Raw genomic sequence first — 22,115 nt, forward strand, 5'->3', positions numbered from 1 at the left:
CATCCCATCCCAGATGGTTGCAGTATAATGCAGGAGCTAGGGCTAGTGCTCACTCCTTGGCCTATGAATATTTTACTAATACTGGAACGAGGTTGGAGAAAGCAGGTAAAATTACCATTTCCCTGTTTGGGTGCTCCAAATCAGGTATGATATTCTTTTGGCTGAAAAGAATTGGCTGACCTTGCGTTAAGTTCTTCTAAAAAAGAAAACTGATGCTTCTGGATACGTCCTGACCCCTTCCAATTAACTTATTTCATATAGGCGATGTGGCAACCTGGTATGTCCATCGTGATATACTCCCTCAGAGCAACTCCCAACAGACAATCCATTAGGTGATGGCGAGCTATCAGGATTTCTGCTGTGCTGTCCAGCATGGTCACTGCTCATTCCCTGCTTAGAAGCGGAGTTCTCAATATATGGGGCAACCCAGAGCTTAAGTCGGACTACCTTCTTTTTTGATTGAGGCTTGGACGGCTTTGTTTTTTCTTCCTATTTAAATAAGTAGTCAGATGAGTTTTGCGAGTCCTGCTTTGGTTTCACATGCTCCTCCGATCAACGCCCTGACCCTCCACCTCCCTCCAAGCATTTATTGGATGAATCCTGAAAGGATTGAGAGAAACGTGTATCAATATCCTGATACCGGTCAGGCGATCTTAAATTGTCACGGTTTCGCAGGCTATAGTGTTTTTCAGTGGCTTCCTGTTGAGGAGGTCCACCCCATGACATAGTTTTGTCTTTGTTTTTCTTATTGCCTCACTTCTTTGTTGAAGAGACACAGGTGCTTGCTTAGTTATCCTTTTTAGAGTTGCTCTTTAATTTTAGTTTCCCGTGTCTTGCTCCCAAATTATCTCAAGCCATTGTAGCGTAGGTTTATTTAATAATTTTAGGTAATTTGCGCTCCTGCTGTGCAGGAGCTGAGTCCCGTATGTGCTAGCGTATAGCCAACGCTGAAGCTTCCCCCTTTAGGTTACTTAACATAATGGCAGATACTGCAGCAAAATTGCCCATCAGTTTCATCCCCAAGACTAGGGCAGATGCTGCCCCATACTCATTCTGGATCTGTTTGACCACTTTAGGCAAAACAGTCAATGAAGGGGTACCATTTGTTCTGGTGTAAAGGGCAGCGAAGACGGCACCCCAAGTTGTGAAGCCTACTACGGAGGGAGCCATCTCTATTGGCAAGCAAATAATTAATATTCTGTGTTTTTCCTGTGGGCCTGTATGAAGAAACACTGCTTCAAGCTCTCCTGTATTGTGTGCAGTCCAAAATGGAATCTCCTCCCGTCTGACGAGCTGTTGGCATGACTGCATTTAGCATTTGTGTGCTGATACCCGGGGTAGCCAATGGTGGTTGTGCAGCTTGAGTAGTCCATGCAGGGTCAAGTGTTAATGTTCGCATAACCAACTGTGTAAGACATCTGTATATCATTATGATAGTGTTCTAACCTCTGCTGCTGGTCATTTATCAAGAATAGGATGCGGTGTGTAGCCGGCTAAGACTAACCATGTTGCTTCCTTTTTGCTGAGAGTGCCGGGTCTAACATTTTTGGTTGTGTGTCGAAAGGTGCCTTTAAACCAATTTGTTGGTAAATTTGTGGTATTTCCATTTCTTCGTATAGTGTGTGATTGTCTGGTACTTCATCCTGTTTGTAAGTGTGAAATAACAGTATGGTGCAGTTTGCAGACTGAAATGTAACCCAGTAATAGAATTTATCTGTTCTTAATGCTTCATCAGCCTCCACCATGAAGACCACGTGCCCGCCTGCAGCTGCAAGACCATGTTGTAATAGCTTCTGAGTAACCGCATGTCTACAGTTCTCAGCGATATGAAGTGCTGCCACATCAGTCATTGTTAACATATAGAATGAATTACAAAGAGGGTAACACAATGGGAAATAGAACCTTTGATAAGTTTGAATGCCATACAGCCAATACATAGGGGTAACCTTCTCAGCTGAGGACTGTCCCTACCTACCAGCACGGACGTCTCCAGTTAGGAGGGAAGTAGAGTCCTCTGAGAAAGCATAATAGAACTACTCGGCTGATGAAATGCTGACCGTGCCATGTTGTGCAGTCCCTTACTTTCCAGTAGAAACTATGTGTTTGTTGGGCACCATAAATGTAGGGAAGTTGCCAGACTGATTCTGTGCACCCCACAGGATATGTCCTCCTAAAGACCAGCTAGCCCACAGTGCCACCATTGGCCCCCTGAAACCTAGATGGGTGGCAAATAGTTTTGGCAACCAGAGAGTCAACCTGAGCTCTCCCAGGGATCGTGGTAACAGATCTAGAACCTCACTCGTTCTCTCTTTCACTCGAAGTATACAAGGAATACACAGTGGGGTGTTTTAAATGTTCATTGAACCAAGGTGATTCCATATGTGCTGCAACGATCAATAGACCGAATGAAAGTGATTAGCAAGATCAGGACAATGAACAGAATGAAAAGTTCCACCATCTTGCCAAACAATGTATTGTTATATAAATGCGATCATATTAAACAATCTCTAGATAGCGTAATCCTACTGTGCGCTCCCTAACCTAAATGGCCGGGGGGTGGGGGAGGTTGCCAAGTATCCCCCATCGGATGATCCAAACCAGTTACCTGTAGGGAAAGTATGTAGGTCCCTGTTGTGTTTGCTTTATTTGCCCTAAGTTGGCAAGGAATCAAGGTATGCCCAGACGTGGGTCCCTTGCTCAGTTTGCCACTGGATCCAAGCTAGCCTGGCTGATAAGAGGTGTTACCCTGAAACAGTTTCCTGGATACTTGTTTCCAGTCCAGTGAAGACATGGCTTGGCAGTTGGGTCTGGACTGTTCCCATGAGGCACAGGGTCAAGACTGATTTGCATATAGCTGTGTCTGAAGTGGGGTGGGGAAGTGAGCTAAAGGATGATGGATTCAACCCAGATCGGTGACTGGGGGTGAGTGTTTTTAAAGTTTCAGCGCTCCGTCCATCATCTCCTTGTGTTTTCTATGTTCAGGAACTGGACATCCCTCTCCGCAGAGAGATGAGCAAGCAGGTGGCCTGAGGTTTCAGCGTATAGTGACCTCACAAATAACAGCAAGTGCTCCTTTCCTGAATCTCCGAATGAATGCTTGTTTATTTTAACAAAAGGCATTCTTGTCCTTAGCCCAGATTCTAGTTAGACTGCCAGTTCGCTATAGAATATAAGAACTGTGGCCACATGGACGAACAATAAACAACCGCATTTGTACAATGTATATTCAAACCTTGCACAGAATGTTCGAGGTGTTGTGATAGTGTTGTTGCAAAGATGAATCTGTAAGCAAGTTGTTTCATGGAAATTAACCCTCCCTGTCACGCAAGCAAATGTCTGTCAAGAGGCAACTTTGAGAGACGTGTGCTTGTAAAATGGGAAACATGACGAGACACCAGCTTTGCGCAGGTCTCCAAAAGGAGGGATATTTTAGGTGAAGCATGAAAGGATATGGTATTGAAGGAGAAAGCACCTTGATCCGTGTAAAGGGACAGGGGCTCCGGCCCATCCCTCCTCCATGCCAAATAGAAGATTGGCCACTGGAAGGAATGAGTACAGATGCATATGCTACATTTCAATGTTTACATCAGAGTCCCGAATCAGGTGTCTGGGTAAATATGAGAATCTATGAAAGATCTTGAATTGCAGAAGTAGTTTTACTGGTAAGTAGCCTAATACAACTGTATTTGAATGTCTACACATGCGGTTATGTTAGTAAAGGTGAATAAAGTATCCTAGTCCTCTCACATGATGAGTATTTGTGAATATAAAATTAGCGTACCCATCTTTTGGTGAAGGTGGATTTTGTTTCCTTTTCTTGATGTATTACTACTTCAGTCTTTTTATGTAAGTGGGATAATTGTTCATCTCCCTTTTATTTGTAGGGTTGATCCACAGCTGTAAAAGCTGTTTCACTACTTAAACAATGGATGCAAGAGTGATCACACTGAACATGCCAAGCAATCATCAGCCTGCGCTTCAGGAAACACTATTGATGCTGGGATGGGCCACTGTATGCAATATCTTGTACGGATGCATATATAGATTTCCTTGGTACATAATGTGGGCACTTGGGCTGAGCTTACTGTCTTACTTTTCTAAACTTAAAAAAAACTGTGGAGGTGTGTAATGATTCATATTTATTTGTATGCCTGTTCTTGGTCTGATCCTGTGTGTAGCTATAACGTGAAACTTGAATAATTCACTACTTAATGTACATTGTGTAGTTTACTATGTTTTCGGTCTTGCTTCTTAAAAACACTGACCTCCATGAGGTACTTATTGTGCAATAATTAACTTTAAGAGCTTGAAACAACCAAAGACTTTCTCTAATTACTGTTTGTTGCAGCTTTGTAACAGAGTTGCTATGAGCTGTGTAGGATTTGCACACGTTTGCTCAATACTACTAATAGTTCTTACACTGAACGTTGTAGCTTTGTAATCTAGATAAATATTCTATTCTAAATACCAACTTTATTGGTTTTCAATATTTAACAATGTATGCTCATGTAATGTGCTCATGTATTAGGGTAAGTCTTCTACATTTGGATTACTATTTCAAAAATGATAATATTTTGGGCTTGTGACTGGAACAGGATGACCTCTGCTGTATTATTTGGGGAAACAATGCAGGTTAGCGCATTTTTCTCACATCTGTGGTATTGTTTCCCCCACTTTACCCAGTAAAACGACTCACTGACTCTGGTGACAAACATGGACTGCTAATTGACAACTTTCAATTCAAGAAGATGCTCTAACACGTGTTTTGAACTGAGAAGTTTGTTGAAAGCTACCAAAGTATAAAATACGTTTCCACCCACAAACAACGTTCACATTATATTAAATAAGAATTTGATACGTTTAACTAACTAAAATAATAAAATATATCCTATATCCTAATTTACACCAGCTTGTTTTGGACTACACAAGGGCTGAATCTTAAACATTAAAGTATTTATTTTGCACATGTTTCTTTCTTTGGACTATTTCATTGAGTAAACCAGCTGGTATTACATTCTTTGTATGTATGTTTGTATAGGATTTGTAGAGCGCTGGGGTATCTCCACGCTGAAGAAGAGTATGTCAGATCGAAGCACTTAATAATGGAATAGTTCTGTCTTTAGGAGTTTTCTAAAGAGAAGAAGTTTAGTGCACTCGTATAGCTCCACAGGCAAAGAGTTCCAGTGTTTCGGAGCCAAGTAAGCAAAAGTTCTGCCCCCGTACGAAGTTTTCTAATGCAGGGGACAATAAGAAGCCCTTTACCTTTGGAACGCAGCAATCTGCCAGGAAGGTAGAGCCTAGGTTTTTCCGCCAGGTAACTAGGGCTTCTGCCACGAAGTGCCTTGTGGGTTAGGCAGCAGAATTTGAACTTAATTCTCTGGTAGATGGGAAGCCAGGGAAGCTGCTTAATCGATGGCCTAGAAGATTTTCTGGGAGGCATATTGAGAGCGAGGCCGGCTGCTGTATAATCACCTGCGTTCTGTTCAGGAGGGACTCATTGACTGATGCAAGGAAAGTGTTACAGTAATAGAGATGGCTTATAACCAAGGCCTGAATCAGGGTTCTGGGGATGGATAAAGGAAGCCTCTAGAACACTCCACGGAGAAGACTCAGCGTGTGATAGCAGGTGCCTGAAGTGGCTTTGACTTGGTCTCTCATAGATAGTGATCCAGTAGGGACACCTAGGTTTTTAGCCATAAGTGTCGGGATAGGAGCAGTGCCCAGCAAGGTGGGGGGCCAGTTCTTCAGAGCAGTGCCAAATGGCAAAATCTCCGTTTTGTTAGCAGTCAGCTGGAGGAAATGATCAGTCATCTAGTTCACTATTGCAAGCATGCCCTCAGCGCAGAGATGTTTAGTTGAATCTGTCATTATCGAGAGATAAGAGCAGTTGTGTATCGTCTGCATAGGAATAGGGGGTAAACCCCTGTTCTCTGATCTTGGCAAGAGGGGCCATATACACATTAAACAAGGTGAGCTTCCTGGTGCGAGACTGAAAGGGACCCAGGTTAACAGTTTGAGTGCTGGTCCAAAAAGTTTGCAAGCCACTTAAGCACCTGTCCCTGTATACCAGTCTCTCAAAGTCTGTGAATTAACACCAGGTGCGAGACCGTATCGAAGGCAGCTGTCGAGTCCAACAAAACAAGCAGAACTCCCTTGTTATCCAGGGCAGATTTTATGTAGTCTGTGACACCTATGATAGTTATTTCAGTAGAATGTTTACGTCTAAAACCCGACTGAAAGGGATCCAGGAGGCCATGAGATTCAAGATATCCTTTAAGCTTGGTGTTGATGTACCCTTCTAGTAGTTTACTCATGAGTGGAAGGAGAGAAATGGGACGGTAGTTCGCCAACATTTCAGCGGGTATCTGTGCTTTTTTCCGAATCTGTAGCACTTGCGCCGCCTTCCATTCAAGTGGAAGAGCCCCTTCACTCATAAAGGCATTAAGAATGGAGCAGATGGAGGGGTCCAGTGGCGCTGCAAGTGAAGCAAACTGATAGGTTGGCATAATATCAAGGGGTGAGCCACATTTAGCTGTTCTCAACATAGCTTAAACTTGAGGTATCTGCAGGGCAGGGAAATGTTCAAGGCCAACATCCTCAGATCTCAGGAAATAAGTCGGTAGGTAGAGGTTGAGCAGGGGTTTAGGATCATTGAGGAATTGATTATATATTAAGTCAATTTTTCTTCAAAATAATTGCCTATATTGTCACAGAGCACCTGAGGGGGGCGTCTGCTGGGAACAAGCAATGGGATTAGTGAATGAATTGAGGACTTTGTAAAGCTCCTTAGTAGAATGGACCACCTGGTTTAGGCTTAAGATGATCACTTTCCTAGTCTTTTTAATATTCTTGTAGTAGCTTGCAAGGGTAGCTTTATAGGAAGATTTCTCATTCTCCATTTGAGATTTGTGCTATATTTTTTCCCAATTTTTTACAGTATGACTTTTCCCTACGTAGGTCAGGAGTGTACCAGGCAGTGTTTCTTCTGGGTATCAGTCCGTTGTTGCTTGAGAGGTGCAAGAATGTCTGTGACGGAAGTAATAGCCTCATAGAAACCCCTGAGTCTATTACTCATATCCAAGGGTTCTTCAAATGTGGAGGAAACAAAACCTTTTCCAAAGGAATCGGGAGTGATCTTGTGCCATTGCCTTCTAAAATTATATGAAGAGTGAGAGGGGGGACGACTCAGTTGGAGTCACTAATCTGAAAATAGATCAGAGAGAGATCCAACCAGGTCACTGAGCAAGAGGGTTCTGCAGATAAGCGGGGCAAGTTGGTAAGGATAATGTCTAGGGTGTGGCAGGCCAAATGGGTAGGGCATACATTGAATTTCACTAGACCTAAGGAGGCCATATCAGCAAGGAAATTAGCTGCATCGACATCTGCACTATCTTCACTATGAATATTAAAATCCCCTAACAGAAAGTGTTTGGAGGACATGGTGTGGGGGGCAATTTTCTCTGTAATTTTAAGAGTAAAGTCTTTAAGGGGTGCCGTGGACGGTAGATAAGCGTGCCCTTTAGGCAGTCCTGGGGAGTAAGTACAATCTTAAAGATATATACTTCCATGTCCATATCAGAGATGAAATCAATGATGGAGACTTTCAGTGTTTCTTTATACAAGATAGCACTGCCTCCCCCCACTTTCCTTTCCCTGTCCAGTCTAAGTATCTGGTACATTTCAGGAAGGGCTAGGGTAATTGCTGGTGTTGAAGGTTTGAGCTAGGTCTCCGTAAGGAAACCTAAATCAGGAGATTCTGAGTTCACTAGATCCCATAATTCAGTGGCGTGTTTAGGCAGGGGTCTAACATTTGCTAAAAACTTCTCTAACTAGGTGTAAAGTTAAAGGTTTTAGGACTGACTGGCTGCTGGAGAGGAGGGTCCACAAGTGCCACCTTGTTGTGACTAGTGTGACAAGCCCCTACCTCTAAAGAGCGCTGATACTAAAGACCGCTCTGAAAGTGACCGTGATTACATGTAAAAGGTCCCTCAAGGTTATCAAATGGGATAGTATCCTGGCAGAGGGTGCGCCTGATAGTAGCAAGCAGTCTAAACTGTTTGAGTTGAGGAGCAGAATAAATAAGCCTTCTGATGCTGCAATCGGAGGGGCGGCAATTTTAATCAATAAAAAATTATCTAGAAATACTAGAGGTAACCAGCGATCCCGGGGGTAGATGGATATGGGAAAAAACAATTAATAACATTTAACAGCTATTACGAGCCTGATGAGGATTCACCCCTGGCCCCACATATGTTTCAAAAGAGGCACCTGGTTTCCTGGTAATATGGGGCGATTCCAGTCTACTTCCCAATACCTTTATTGATTAGTCTATCCAGGTTCTAGGTATTTATTCGCCTATTTAGTAAGAGAATCAATAGACAGAATCTAGAAATGTTAAAAACGTAAATCTGTGTTGCTTGTGGTTAATGAATGTAATGCATCTTCCCCACTCTAGTCATAACATTATGCATATTGCCACCTTTAGACGTTACCTATGGAAAGTGCAGCTGCTGTTTAGCATATGTGTTGAAACTTATGAAGTTATAGTATTAGGCCCATATTGGGCCTGGGAAACTGTAATGCCTTATAAGCTCATCTGCTGCATTGTCACATCCAGTATCCATAAAAGTTGCAAAATGCATCGGTGGCTTGTGCGGGATTCAGAACAAGTGGGATTGTGACACCGCAGTAGAAAAGCTCTAAATTGTCTGCCAGATAAGAATAGGATCTAGTTTGATATGTGGACTGGTTTTTAAGTGTGTATATATAGGCTATCCCCTGTCTATCTTATGCTCTGTGTACAAGCTCCTGTGCCTAATAAAAATATAAGGAGAGTCCTCCTCCATCTGCTTGGTAACCCACATATCCAACTTGACTCTGAGGAACAAAAATTCATTCTCATATTCGCACCCCACCTACTAGAATCAGTTACTGCAACAACTGTGCCAAATCCCCTCCTGAATGGTTTTAGGGAACATTTTGAAGATGTACATTTCCTTTTATAAAAATACAATTGCTGATGCTGCCATCTTTTTTCGATTTGCCAACACCCAGAGACAGTGCTCATAAGGAGCCTTTCATAAATTGCAAATGTGGGCCCTGTTTCTAAATACTGAGCAACCCGGCAGTCATTCTTTTCTGTCCTTGCATCTTAGTGAACGCTTTCGGTCTCCTGTCACATAGTCCATTTTGTGTCAGAAATCCGATGTGACTCAAGATGGCTGGGCATACATCCGAGGCCTATTTATGTAACCATGTGAAATGCCTTATTGAAATTCTGGTTGAAAACACTCATTGCTGTTCCTTGAACTTAGCCTCTGTGGTACAGTCAAACTTTTTTTTCTGCAATAACCAATATCATGCAATCAAAACTTGTGACGCTGAAGAGTGTCATCCTGTGAATTAACTTTATTCACCTACCTTTTTTTGTTTTTCCTAATATTATCCAACAAGCAAAGCCACACTTACAGAGGTACATATGCCTGATTAATCCCTTCTTCCTCCTTTTAAAATTGGCAGTAAGTCTGCTCATCTCTTATTCTTCAGCACACCAGTCTCAATCAGGTGATAAAACAGTTCTCCAGTATTAGGATATCTTTTCATAGATTCACATGCCTGAATCATTCCCCGTCGTCGGGATGGGAGTCCCCGGTACATAAGTAAAGTAATGCCCCTTTAGACATAGAGAGTAAAAGGCCTAAGGCCTCACATTAGTAACATATCCAGGTCCTTTTGTAATAAGGACCAAACTCTAGAGAACAGCCAATCAGCTGTCACCACCCTCTGGAACCTTCCTGGAAGGAGCTCTAGTCCCTTAGATTTTCTACTGCACGTTGTGCTAAGGGAGTCTCCACTGAGCTCTGCTAAGGTTTTCCTTCTATCTTGGATTCAAGGTATTTTCTTCAGGATTATCTTTGTCTGAGTGAAGTCTTCATGTCGGGCACTCCTAAAAAAGGCCTTTTTAGGCCCTGTGGTACCTGCAACAAGAAGAGGTTACATGTCGACAACCAACATAAGGACTGACTCTGTCTTTATCCGGACCACTCACCTAAAGACTGCAAGGTATGTCATGCCTTTTCTACAAAAACGCTTAAACGCGAGGGAAGGCTTTTGACTTGGCTGCAAAGAAGACACCTTGTCCTCAGAAGAGGATTTTGATGAGCTCTCACACTCCTCAAAGACTTATCAAAAAAGGCCCAGAGATGTCTCTCCAGGTCCTTCTTCGCAGCAAACTCAAAAGTAGACACACAAAGTCTTCAGAGGCTTCACAAATTAAGGATTTGCCTGCCAGGGAGTCTCCTCCTCTTCAAAGTTTGCAGAAACCAGCTTCAGACCCTCTGAATCCTCTGCCGAGGGTGAAACTTACTTTTAAAAAGCCTTCCTCAGCCCCTTCAACTACCATCTCGTCGACGGTAGCCTCGACGATGACCAGATCTCCTTATACAGCTACTGGAGTGACCTCATCGACGGCCACTTCTACAATTTCAGTCTCGTTGGCATCTCTTTCGTCGTCAACTACGTCTTTGTCGACGGCACTTACCCCTCTGACATCGACTATCCAGATAAAGAAATCTTCGTTGACAACTCGCTCGATGACTAGCACAAAGACAAGCGCTTCGTCGTCAATGATGCGCATGTCGAGGAAGAGTGTAGCGTCGACTATCCTCCCGTCGACGACGACTTTGTCGCTGAAAGGTCCTTCATTGATGGCAGTGCCCCTTGTGACCATCGATGATTCTTCGTCGATGAATATTCCGGCGCTGGCCTCGTCGACGACACCTAAATCAAAGACAGAAAATACATATTTTCAACAAAATTCAGCAACCAGAGGCTGACGCCTTCCCTGACATTACCCAGTAAGGCCCAACCTTTGCTTCCCTCTGTTCTTTTTGACGAAGATGAGGATTGGGATGAGGACAGTATGTTTTGGGCTGCTAGAAGTCCTTCCGAACTCAATGTTAAATATCAGGAGGACTCTGAGTATAACGATCAGGATATGGATGAGCCGGCGTACTATTAAGACGAAAGCCATCATCAACAGCCACAGATGGTTTGCCTCCCTTCAGCTCTGGTCTCTTACCTGCAATTTGATTTCAGACTACAAGAAGAGGTTCCCTACCTCTGCTCCAGTTCTCTCTCCACCTCAGAGGGCGCAAGTTCCACCTCCACCGCCTCCTACCATTGAAGTCCCTGTGCCACCTCCCCCATCTACAGACAACGAGGAGGAGGAACCACAAGAAGGGGAAATTCAGGATACTCAGTCACATCATGACGAATGGGGCGACTATGTTATCCCTCTTCCAGCATCGCCGTTGCCTCCTCAGGCGGACTCTCCTCCTGAGGATATCGGAGGATTCCATAATCTCCTAGAAAGAGCAGCACAACGTTTTCAACTTCCAATGCTGTCTCACCAACAGGACTGTTTCCTTTACGACTTCAAGGATCCTTTCAAGAAACCTGTTAGATCTATGCCGATCATAGATTATATCCAGGATCAATGCATCAAAATAATGCAAAACCCTTTTTTAGTCCTCCAGTCTTGCCAAGATTGAATAAAAAATATAGAGCTCCAGACAACGCTCCGGCCTGCCTTAAAGGCCGTCCCAAGCCTGATTCAGTTATTACTCAGGCAGCTCAACGCAGATCAAAAAAACCATCTGCCCCACTTTCAGCACCTCCGGATAAAGAGGGCAGACGCTTGGACAATATTGGAAAGCGTTTTTCCTCCATGTCAGTTTTAACTGGGCAGGCATCTAACTCATTGGCGTTGTTGGGGCGCTACAACAGGTAGATGTGCGCCCTACCTAGAGACCCTGCCACAAGAGTCTAAAGAGGAAGCAAGAAAGGTGTTGCTGAAGGGCGAAAGATCGACTTCTGAAATTATCAACTGTGCGATGGGCATCGCATCCAGTGGTTTCTGCCAACTGGCTGGGGCGGCGGTCCTAAGGTGCCAAGGATGACTTTAGGCAACAAAATTCCGGCCTAAGATTCAGACCAAGGTCCTTGACATGCCCTATGATGGACAACTCCTTTTTGGAACTCATATCGATGAAACCCTCCAAGGGATCAAAAAAGATACAGATACGGCCAGAGCTTTGGGTACCCTTCAATATAAAAGCACCCCTTTTCGAGGCTCATGGGGTAGAGGGCAATCTTCTTACAGAGGAGGCTACCAGCAGTATAGGCCTACCTTCTCCTCCTCTAACCAACAATACAGACCACAATTTCAACTGAGGCAACAGACACAGATTTCATACAACATGTCTTCCTTTCGCAAAGGGCTGGACGACAGAAGGATTCCGCCCAACACCAATGACTTCTCTCTGCCGCTGATCTCCGTATCATCTCCACCTTCCAAAGTAGGAGAACAGATATCCCACTATCTTCAAAATAGGAATCAAATTACAACAGATTGTTGGGTTCTCCAACTAGTGCAGTTTGGACATTCTCTAGAATTTGTGCAAACTCCTTCACCGACAGCTCCTCAACCTATGGCTCACAAGCATTTACACCTCTTACTCCTGGAAATATCATCAATGATCCAGAAGGGAGCTATAGAACGGGTTCCTGTTTATCAAAGAGGACATGGTTTTTACTCCCGATTTCTTTCTGGTGCACAAAAAGGAAAAGAAATGGAGGCCAATCCTAGATTTGAGAAGTCTAAATAAATTCTTGAAGAAATAATCATTTCGCATGGTCACCATTCAAGAAGTCTTGCAGCTTCTCAATGCGAATGACTACATGGTATCTTTGGACCTCCAAGATGCCTATTTTCATATTCCTATCCACAGAAGACACAAAAAGTTTGAGGTTCGCTTTTGCCGGCAGGCACTACTAGTTCAGGGTCCTGCCCTTCGGACTCAAGTCAGCCGCACACATCTTCACAAAATGTCTTTCCCCAGTGGCTGCATACCTCAGGCAGCCGCATCACCAAGTCTTTCCTGATCTCGACGACTGGCTCGTCAAGGCACCCTCTCTCGACAGCGCGAAGGAGTCTTCCAGAGCCTGTCTACAGCTTTTCAAAAAATTGGGTCTTACCCTCAATCCAGACAAATCGGTCCTACAACCTTCTCAGCGGAGTACATTTCTGGGAGCTGTCCTGGATACGGTCCTGAAAAGAGCTTACCAGTCACAGGAACAACAACAAAAACTCCTGCAATTAGAGCACATACGGAAAAGAAAGTCTTTCAGCGTGCCTATTCAAATCCCTTCTCGGAATGATGTCCTCCTGTATTCTTCTAGTTCCCTACTGTCGCTTCCACCTGCATCCTCCAAGAGTCTCTCTCCACTCAGTGGATTCAAATTGATGGATCCTTCGACATCATACAGGTGACTTCTCAGATGGTCGCCTCTCTAAGCTGGTGGACTCATTCACAAAATCTCTCTTGAGGCCGCCTTTTTCGAATTGAAGCCTTTCCTCAAGTGATAACCACGGATACACCTCTAGAAGGTTGGGGAGCCTTCCTTCAGGAGCTTCAGATCAGCGGAAAGTGGTCATCTTCCGTGCGGAATCTACACATAGACTGCTCCCAGCTCTAGGAGGTTTATCTAACCCTCCTGGCTTTCCTTCCCAGGATAAAAGGTTCACTAGTGCCCGTCAGAACAGACAATACTACGATGATGCACTACCTAAACAAACCAGGAGGAACTTGTTCGCTGTCACTCTCTAAAGACTCTCCAAAAATTTGGAACTGGTCACTTTAACACAAAATTTCTCTGACAGCGGAGTATGTTCCAGGAAAAGACAATACATTGGCAGATTCGCTAAACAGGCTGCAGACAACCTGCCACAAGTGGGAGTTGAACCAAGATACACTAAACATCTTCTCTCAATGGGGCGAACCACTGTTGGATTTGTTTGCCACACAGCACAACGCCAAATGCCAACACTTCACAAGCTGGCATCCCCAACAGGGATCTCTGGGGAATGCATTTTCAATAGCATGGTCCGGCGTATTTGCCTACGCCTTTCCACAGATTCCTCTGATTCCCAGGGCCCTCAGAAAGATTAAGGCAGAGCCCTGCACACGGATTCTAATAGCTCCAGCATGGCCTCGCCATCATTGGTTCATGGAACTCCATTTCCTCTCCCTGCAACCTCCAATTCTGTTAACTGTTTCCATCTCTCCTCAAAATGGACCAGGAACAAGTCCAACACCCGGATCCAGCATCTCTCAAATTATCGTCCTGGCACCCGAGTTCTAAGAATTTCAGGGCCTAAACATTCCTTCAGATTGCAGGGCATTTCTATCTCGCGCTCAAGCAGATAGTACAAACAGGACTTATTCTTTCAAATGGAAATGGTTCTGTATCTGGTGTAGATCTGCTAAGGTGCATCCCCTCACATTCTCTCCGTAAGAACTATTACCATACCTTCTCCATCTAGCAACTTCAGGCCTCGCTCACGCTTCCATCAAAGTTCACTTGGCAGCAATGTCCTTTTTCAGGAGATTCTCTTTGGTCAAATAGACTGATAAAACTATTGCTCAAAGGTCTATTTAGGACTTTTCCACCCGTAAAGTCTCCACTTTCAACATGGCAGTTCAACACTGACCTTGCTCAACTTATGAGACATCCTTTTGAGCAGACACACAGAGCTGACCTCAAGTTCGTCTCCTGGAAGACTACACTTCTTCTAGCCCTTGCATCCGCAAGACTAATCAGTGAGCTTCACGCATTCACAATACAAGATCCATTTCTTCAGTTCAAGAACGACAGGGTAATTCTTCGGACTAATCCGAAAGTTATACCCAAAGTCCCGTCTGACTTCCACCTTAACGAACCTATTGTCTTAAAGACCTTTCCAAATCCTCAAACAGCAGCTGAAAGAGCTCTACATTCATTGGATTTGAAACGCTGCCTTAAATTCTACCTTGACCGGACAAAAGCATTCCGCAACTCCAACCAACTCCTCGTGGCTTACAGTTAGCCTAGGAGGATTTCCCCTTACAAAACAAAGTATTTCTAGATGGATCTCTGGTGGTATTGTCTTGTGTCACCAACAAGCTGGTCAACCTTTACAATCAAGAATTTGTGCCCATTCCACTAAGGCAGTTTCTACTTCTATGGCATTGTTTGCGGGTGTGCCTATCAGACATTTGCAGAGCGGCAACACTGAAGACGCCGCATACATTTGCCAAGCATTATTGCTTGGATACAGAGGTAATGAAGGATGCTGCAGTCGGACAGGCGGTGTTGCGTCATCTATTTTGATATCGGTGAGCCTTCCTTCCCACCAACCTTTTTCTCTTTTTAGACGCACATTTCTCTGTGACTTCTATAACTTTTGTCATAATTGCAACTTATTGCTTTGCTCTTTGACATTGATATATTAGGTAACTGGTGCATTTATGCCTTCTGTACAAAAGGAAATGTGCTTATCATTGCTTTCTATTCTGATTCAGGGATGTGAAACTATGAAAGATATCCTAATACTGGATAAGAAATGTGTTACTTACCAGTAACTGCAGTTATCCAATATTGGTATCTTTCATAGATTCACATGCAACCCACCCGCCTCAGTTGGAAGGGCTCACCTAGTACTTTCAGTTGTACCTCTATGTAGCACTGTGCTTACGAAAATCAGAGGGACTAGAGCTCCTTCCAGGAAGGTTCCAAAGGGTGGTGACAGCTGATTGGTTGTTCTCTAGAGTTTGGTCCTTATTGCAAAAGGACCTGGATATGTTACTAATGTGAGGCCTTAAGCCTTTTACTCTCTGTCTAGTGGGACATTACTTGTGTACCGGGGACTCCCCTCCCTATGACGGAGAATGATTCAGGCATGTGAATCTATGAAAGATACTAATACTGGATAACTGCAGTTACAGGTAAGTTAACGCATTTCTTATCAGTGATGCTGTAAAAGGAAGTCACTTTTTAAGTAGGTCAATGTTTTCTTGTACCTGCACAAACAGGATGAGCACAGGAGAAACAGATCTCTTACTGGCTCCAATTCACCACTGCCTCTCTAACTGCTGCTCTGGCCTCAAACATTACAGATTCCAAGCATGGCATTAGAACGTTCTAAACAGTTTAACATGCATCCCTAGCACTAACCCTAACCATAAGAAAGGCCTAACAAACGTTCCACCTTATAGAAATGTTCCAATGTGCAAATAGCAAAACATGCATCGATCAGGTTTACAATTTGCTCAAAAAAAAGTCCTGCAATCTTAGCATTTATTTTACACAGTGAGAAACTCTCATGCTGCTAGATGCCTTTCTCTCCTTGGCATCTTTGTTACATCCAGTGCCCACTCCCGTGCTCCTTTGTTCCCTAGAAAGAAATGACTATAGGTATTTAGTCATTATTAAACCATTTACCATCATCCAACATAATCACACTTTCTTTTAACCTCAGTAACTCACTTGGTCTCACAAACCACCTCCTTTGGCATGATCCTCAAGCTTTTTGCTCTCACAATCTCCAACAGAAACTTTCCATTCTCTCACCCTCTTGCTCACATATTTGGACCGGGCATGTAATTGTTTATTGGACACCTTTTGTAACTGGTCATCCGAAACTGAAATTTACCTCATCCAAGATTGCAACAATTTAGAGGAAGGACATCTGTCTTTAAGCAATACAAAAGGTGAGATGTCTGTGTTGTCATTGGGAGTTGTACTTTGTACTTAGTCCTGGTGAGATTCCTTAACTCCTGCACACAATCCATCACTTTGGTCTTTGCTAGTTGCAAATTCTTTAATAACTCTATTAAACCGTTCCACAAGGCCATTGCACCTTGGGTGGTATAAAAATGTCTTGGAGCGCTTTAACCCCAGATCACCCAAAAACTCTATTCAGGTGTAAATTGACTATGATTATCAGGTAGTATTTAATCGGGAACCCCTTCCATAGCAAATATGGACCCCAAAAATTTAAATCTGAGCTCCTGGCCTCCATCACAAATTTTAACATTCACCAATGACTAAACCTCCATCACCACAATTGCATACATTGGAATACTACCAAATAACACAGTGGGCCCAATAATATCCATGGCCAACTTAACAAAAGCTTTATTTGGAATGGGTAGTGCCTACTTTGAGCCAGCAGCTGCAGATGGGGTCCCCGGCAATCATTTTCCGTGATCATCACTTTGTTTTCCTCCTTAAACTTTGACCCAGAACAAGACGAAGAAGAAACATAAAAGGAGAAAGGAAGGAGGAAGAGAAAGAAGGGACAACTCCGGAATTAAAGACCACACCCAAGAGTGAAATAAAGGGTCAGAAAGACTTTGGTGGTGGAAGAAAAAAGGCATGAGGTGGAATCAAGACTATACAGCCTTGGTGTTCTGCACCCGAATCTTTGACTGTGCTGGCTGTGGCCTCCTGAGAAAATCTTTGGGCATCTGCTCTAATTTAACAAATTCTGGGACAGGCATTGCCTCAGTTGGACTAGGGACAGTGAATTGGGTCTTGTCACTAGCAGCCCCAGACATGCAATCTCACATAAAAAAGCTCAACACAATTGTCTAATCCTGGCAATTAAAAATTCCTTCATTGCCTCTTCATGGCATGAATGCCTGGTTGCTATAGCCAAAACACTATTGAACCTCTTGTACGCCGATGACTTCCTACTAATTAGCCGTACTCCAATCGGTCTCCAGCATCTGATAAACATCACAAGTACCTTCGCAGATAAAAATGGGCTGACCATAAATCTGGAAAAATCCAAAGTAATGGTACTAAACCAAGGTCCAAATAAACCCTACCTACAATGGTCAATGAACAATCGGCTGCTGGTCCCGGTAGAGGAGTACAAGTATTTGGGAATCATATTCGAAAGAAATGGCTCATTTTCTAAACCGAAAGCCTCCATTAAAGGCAGAGGAACTGTATTGGCTGTTGCTTTAAAAAACATCAAGCAAAAAATAACTGGCCCTAGCCTTCTCCCTTTGCTAGAAGTGCTTCGAGCGCGCCTCCTTCCCTCCATCACCTACAGAAGCGAAGCAATGAGAGGTAGAGATGAAGTCACCCTGGACATTGTGGTTGCTAAGGCCCTAAGAATAATATTCAATCTTCCGCAATTTACCTCACCAGAACAAATAAGATTAGAATTTGGACTGCTAAAGCAGGAAATCTCGCGGAAAGGGGCCTACGCCAATTGCTGGTTCAAAATAAAGGGGGCCGAGCCGGGCACATTGAACTCACACCTGTGGTTGGAAATCTCAAAGAGAAATGAAAGCCCAGCGAAGACCTACCTCCAATCAGCAATCAAGCTGTTAGCTTTACAGGACCTATGGGACTCATGCCCATCCCAGAAAAGTTTTAAGGTCCTGGTAAATAAATCCGTAAAGATCGCATCTCTCACAGAAGACAAAGCTGCCCTTAGTAGGAGATCCCATGGCTGGTTCGTAATTCAGAGCTATGTGTCAACAAAGCCCCAACCATATCTAGGAACAGGTTTCGCAAGAACAACAAAAGAACGGTTCCTTCATCTGAGGTTGGGAATCCTACCAGCAAAGCCCCACCTTCCTCCATGGAAACGCATAACCTCCACCAACTGCTGCAGACTGTGTGGAAATTTAAACGAAGACATAATACATCATCTATGCATCTGCAACGGTTTGAGAGCGGAAAGGAGACAGTCTCTCAAACAGCTCCTGATTGCAAGTCAGGTTCGATCTTGTAGGGAAGCAGTAAAGGCCTGTTTTGAGGGCAGCAACATCCGTCTTTCCTGCAGCCTTGTTCGGTTTATGAGGGAAGCGAACGCTATGCTAAGTCGGGAAGACCCCAAGTCATCGCTATTTAGCCTATGTTATCGTACTTATGAGTCAAGGTCAACAACCGTCTCTCCTAGCGCTTTGATTAAGTCTTATGAATACCTCCCTGGTTGCTAAGCTCCCAGCAGTCAGTATGGCCTGGCTGTGAGCTCATTGACAAATATAATTTCTTGGTGTGAATCCGCAAATGAGAACAAGCCCTATGCTGATTTATCTTTTTCACTAAGAAGAACTATTTTACCTACAAATTTTTACTCCTTTGCAATTTTAATTACCTACAACATATTTGTAATCTTTTAACATCTTTTAAAGAAGAAGCTGTATCTTGTGAACTAATGTTTTATTTGTTTGCAAAGGTTTTAATTAATCATGCAATAAAGTTATACCTACCTACCTACCTATAGCCAAAACTTAACTTCTCATACATGTGGGTATCGATCATTGATAGTTCATCTAGCACATGTTTATATCTTGACACTAACTCATTCCCTTATAAAGAGTTTACATAGTGCAAGGCTGGTTTATATTACCACCCTTGCACTATGCAGTCTTTAAGCTTCACTAAATCCTCATCCTTTTAAGAAGCTGCTAGCCAGTCTTGTTTTGTTAAAGCTCTTTCGGTGGGATTTTCCATAGTACACACAGATACTCTATCCTCTTGAACATCTGCATCACGCTATTTCATCAGAAGATTAGAGACTATCGGGCAATACATTTTTGGTACCCAGAACATACTCAATATATTAGTTGTACTCTTGTACCCTATATTGCCACCTGGCAATTCTCAGGGTGGCTCACCCAGCCCCTTTGGAACTAAAAAGGTAAATTAAATAAGTGGTTTATGATCAACCCGGACAGTAAAATTAGTACTCCACAAATAAGTCTTGAAATAAGTATTGCCTCCAGAAGCAAGCCTGCACTTCCTCTTCTGTGACAGAATATGAAGTTTCAGCACCTCTCAAACTCTTGGAAGCAAAACTGACTACTTGCTATATACCATTTCATCTTTGGATCAAAACTGCCTATAAATCCCTTTAACTGGAATCTGTCAAAATGATACTATCATCTGTATTGAAAGATTTTAAAGAAATGTCATGAGCAGTTTCCTTTTTCACCTTGTTAAACTCTTGTCCACTATAATCACTCCTAACAAATTTCTCATTTTAATTCAAAAGTTGATACATGCAAGTTTTGTTTGCACATGAATGAACCTGATGTCAAATTCTAACATGCCCTTGAATTACCTTAATTAATCTTTGTTCTCCAGAATGGAAAATTCCTCAGTGGCTTTGACTAAAGTACATTTAGGTTCAACTCCACTACAAGAGACCTTGTACTCAAAATAATCTATATCCAACACACCAAATGTGCACTTATCAGCACTGTCATACCTGTGTCCTTCAACATTGAAAAACACACCAAACTCTTTCATCGTGCTCCTGTTGGTCTTACCCAAAAATCTGGATGTTGTCTGGAAATGCTGTAATCCCTTTAGTACCTTTTGAATTCTTTTTTGATTCCTCTTGTCCTCATTTGCCTCGGGCTCCAAAGCAGCCCCATAGTTCCAATGCCACACCACTCTATAGAGGGAGCAAGAAGGTCAAGGAGGATTGTTCTATTTTTCGGGGTACCCTGATCCAAGAGCCACATAGCTTCAACCATAGCCGTGGCCGGTGTAATCATTGGACAGTCTGTGAACTTATCACAGTATTAAAAATAATCTTCATGATTCCAACCCCAGCACCTCAACAGGGGGAAGCAAAACCTTTTCCTCTTAAAAAGACCCCTGCGAGTACCATTCTAGATATGTTGTAAAGAGCATTAAGCCAATCTGTACACAAGGGAGGGACATCAGCCTCCCATTTCCTACAAATTTCAATTTGGACCAAAATAGACATATAAAAGAGCAGCTTGGACTCGTTGCTACGGAGTCTTGTCAACTCCTCTGCTGCCTTGACTATCCTCCGTCTGAGGCCTATCTTTAAGTTTATTCTCTATATGCTTGTGACGTCTTACACACATTCTCCCAAAATTGTTGGATCCCTGGGCAATCCATAAACATATGGGTGTCAGTCACTTTCTCCAGCCCAAATTTACCGCATTCAGCAGAACCCCCTTTCCCATCTTCATGATCCTACATGGCATCCTGTAGGCCCTTCGAAGGGAAAAAAGAATAATCCTTCTTAAAAAAGCAGACTTGACAGTACTATATAGTGTGCACATCGATACTTGCCATATATCTTGGAACTGCGTCTTGGGCAAGTATCGTCCCAGCCATCTTCTTAGAGGTCCTAATGACACTTCCTTCTTTCCAGGCAGTTTTTTTTTAATAGCTGTGCCTCCAAATGGTTAAAGGTTCTGATATCAAAATCAAAGAGTGGATCGAATATTTAGTTGCAAGTACTTAAACCTTGAGAGGTTGACATCCATTATGACTAAGAGCTCATGCCAGGAGAGAAACTTTGTCAGATATAAGTTGACCAGATGTTTGTATACCAGCGACTTATTTGGTAGAGCTAATTTGTCATTGAGGCACGCTGGGGTGCCTGTGGAATCTCAGATAGGAGAAAAGGTGTTACAGTATTCCAGTTTTATGGTACTTCTAATACGAGGATGAACAATAACGGGCCACTGTAACTTAATCCAGAGGTCCTAAGGGATATGAGAGGGTATATGGAGTACGTCCTCCCTACAAATACTTTATAACAAAAAATACTCCAAAGGAGACCTACTACGAGAACCACTAGCTCAATGTAGGTAGCGCGCATAGGGGTAAAAACCTATGTATGGGGTGGGATTAAACACTAACTCACTAGGGGTGTGTTTGATATGCTAACCACATCTATATATATGTAGTGGGAGGGGGCAACACTAGTTGTTTTTAGTTACCCTCACACACCCTAGTGGTGTCATGCTTCATCATCGGGTCACCTCGACTCCTACAGGTCGGGGTGGGCTCAACCACAGTGTTGGGAAGCTCTTGTGATAGTGAAGGCAAGTGGATATAAATAAAATACCTCAATCAGACCCCTGGTATCCCTTTATTCATGGGTCTGGTTGGGTTGTTAAAAAATAAGTAAAATGGGGTCTTACAAGGATTTTTATGGTCCTATGACCCTAGTGAAGTGCCAACATGTTTCAGTCCTTGAGTGGCCATAAAGGTCCCGGACTTTCTTCAGGGCAAGATTAAGTGACCCCCTTATGTGTGGGGATACTAAAGAGGGGATATTCCCTACTCTATCAATGTAGCGAGGGAAGAGTAGCTTCTCCTCGTGTTTGTGTAGTAATAATGTTTTGAGATGCCAGGCTCCACCTGCGGAAAAATTGTGGCAAAAAACACATTATCAAATACAGGCATTACTCATATTCTTGTGTGAAATCCCGTGCGTA

The 22,115-nt window shown here is 43.2% G+C and overlaps 1 protein-coding gene across 1 annotated transcript in view; it reads left to right on the top strand.

The window, feature by feature from the left end:
- Nucleotides 1-4,968, top strand: part of ITPRID2 (ITPR interacting domain containing 2) — a 207,673-nt gene extending 202,705 nt beyond the window's left edge. Inside the window, exon 18 of the mRNA XM_078681472.1 lies at nucleotides 3,885-4,968. The gene's annotated coding sequence lies outside the window, so the exon portion shown is untranslated. The remainder of the gene's footprint in view (nucleotides 1-3,884) is intronic.
- The last annotated feature ends 17,147 nt before the right edge of the window (nucleotides 4,969-22,115 follow it).

Source organism: Lissotriton helveticus, chromosome 3_1 (genome assembly GCF_964261635.1).
Source record: "Lissotriton helveticus chromosome 3_1, aLisHel1.1, whole genome shotgun sequence".
Taxonomy (NCBI): domain Eukaryota; kingdom Metazoa; phylum Chordata; class Amphibia; order Caudata; family Salamandridae; genus Lissotriton; species Lissotriton helveticus.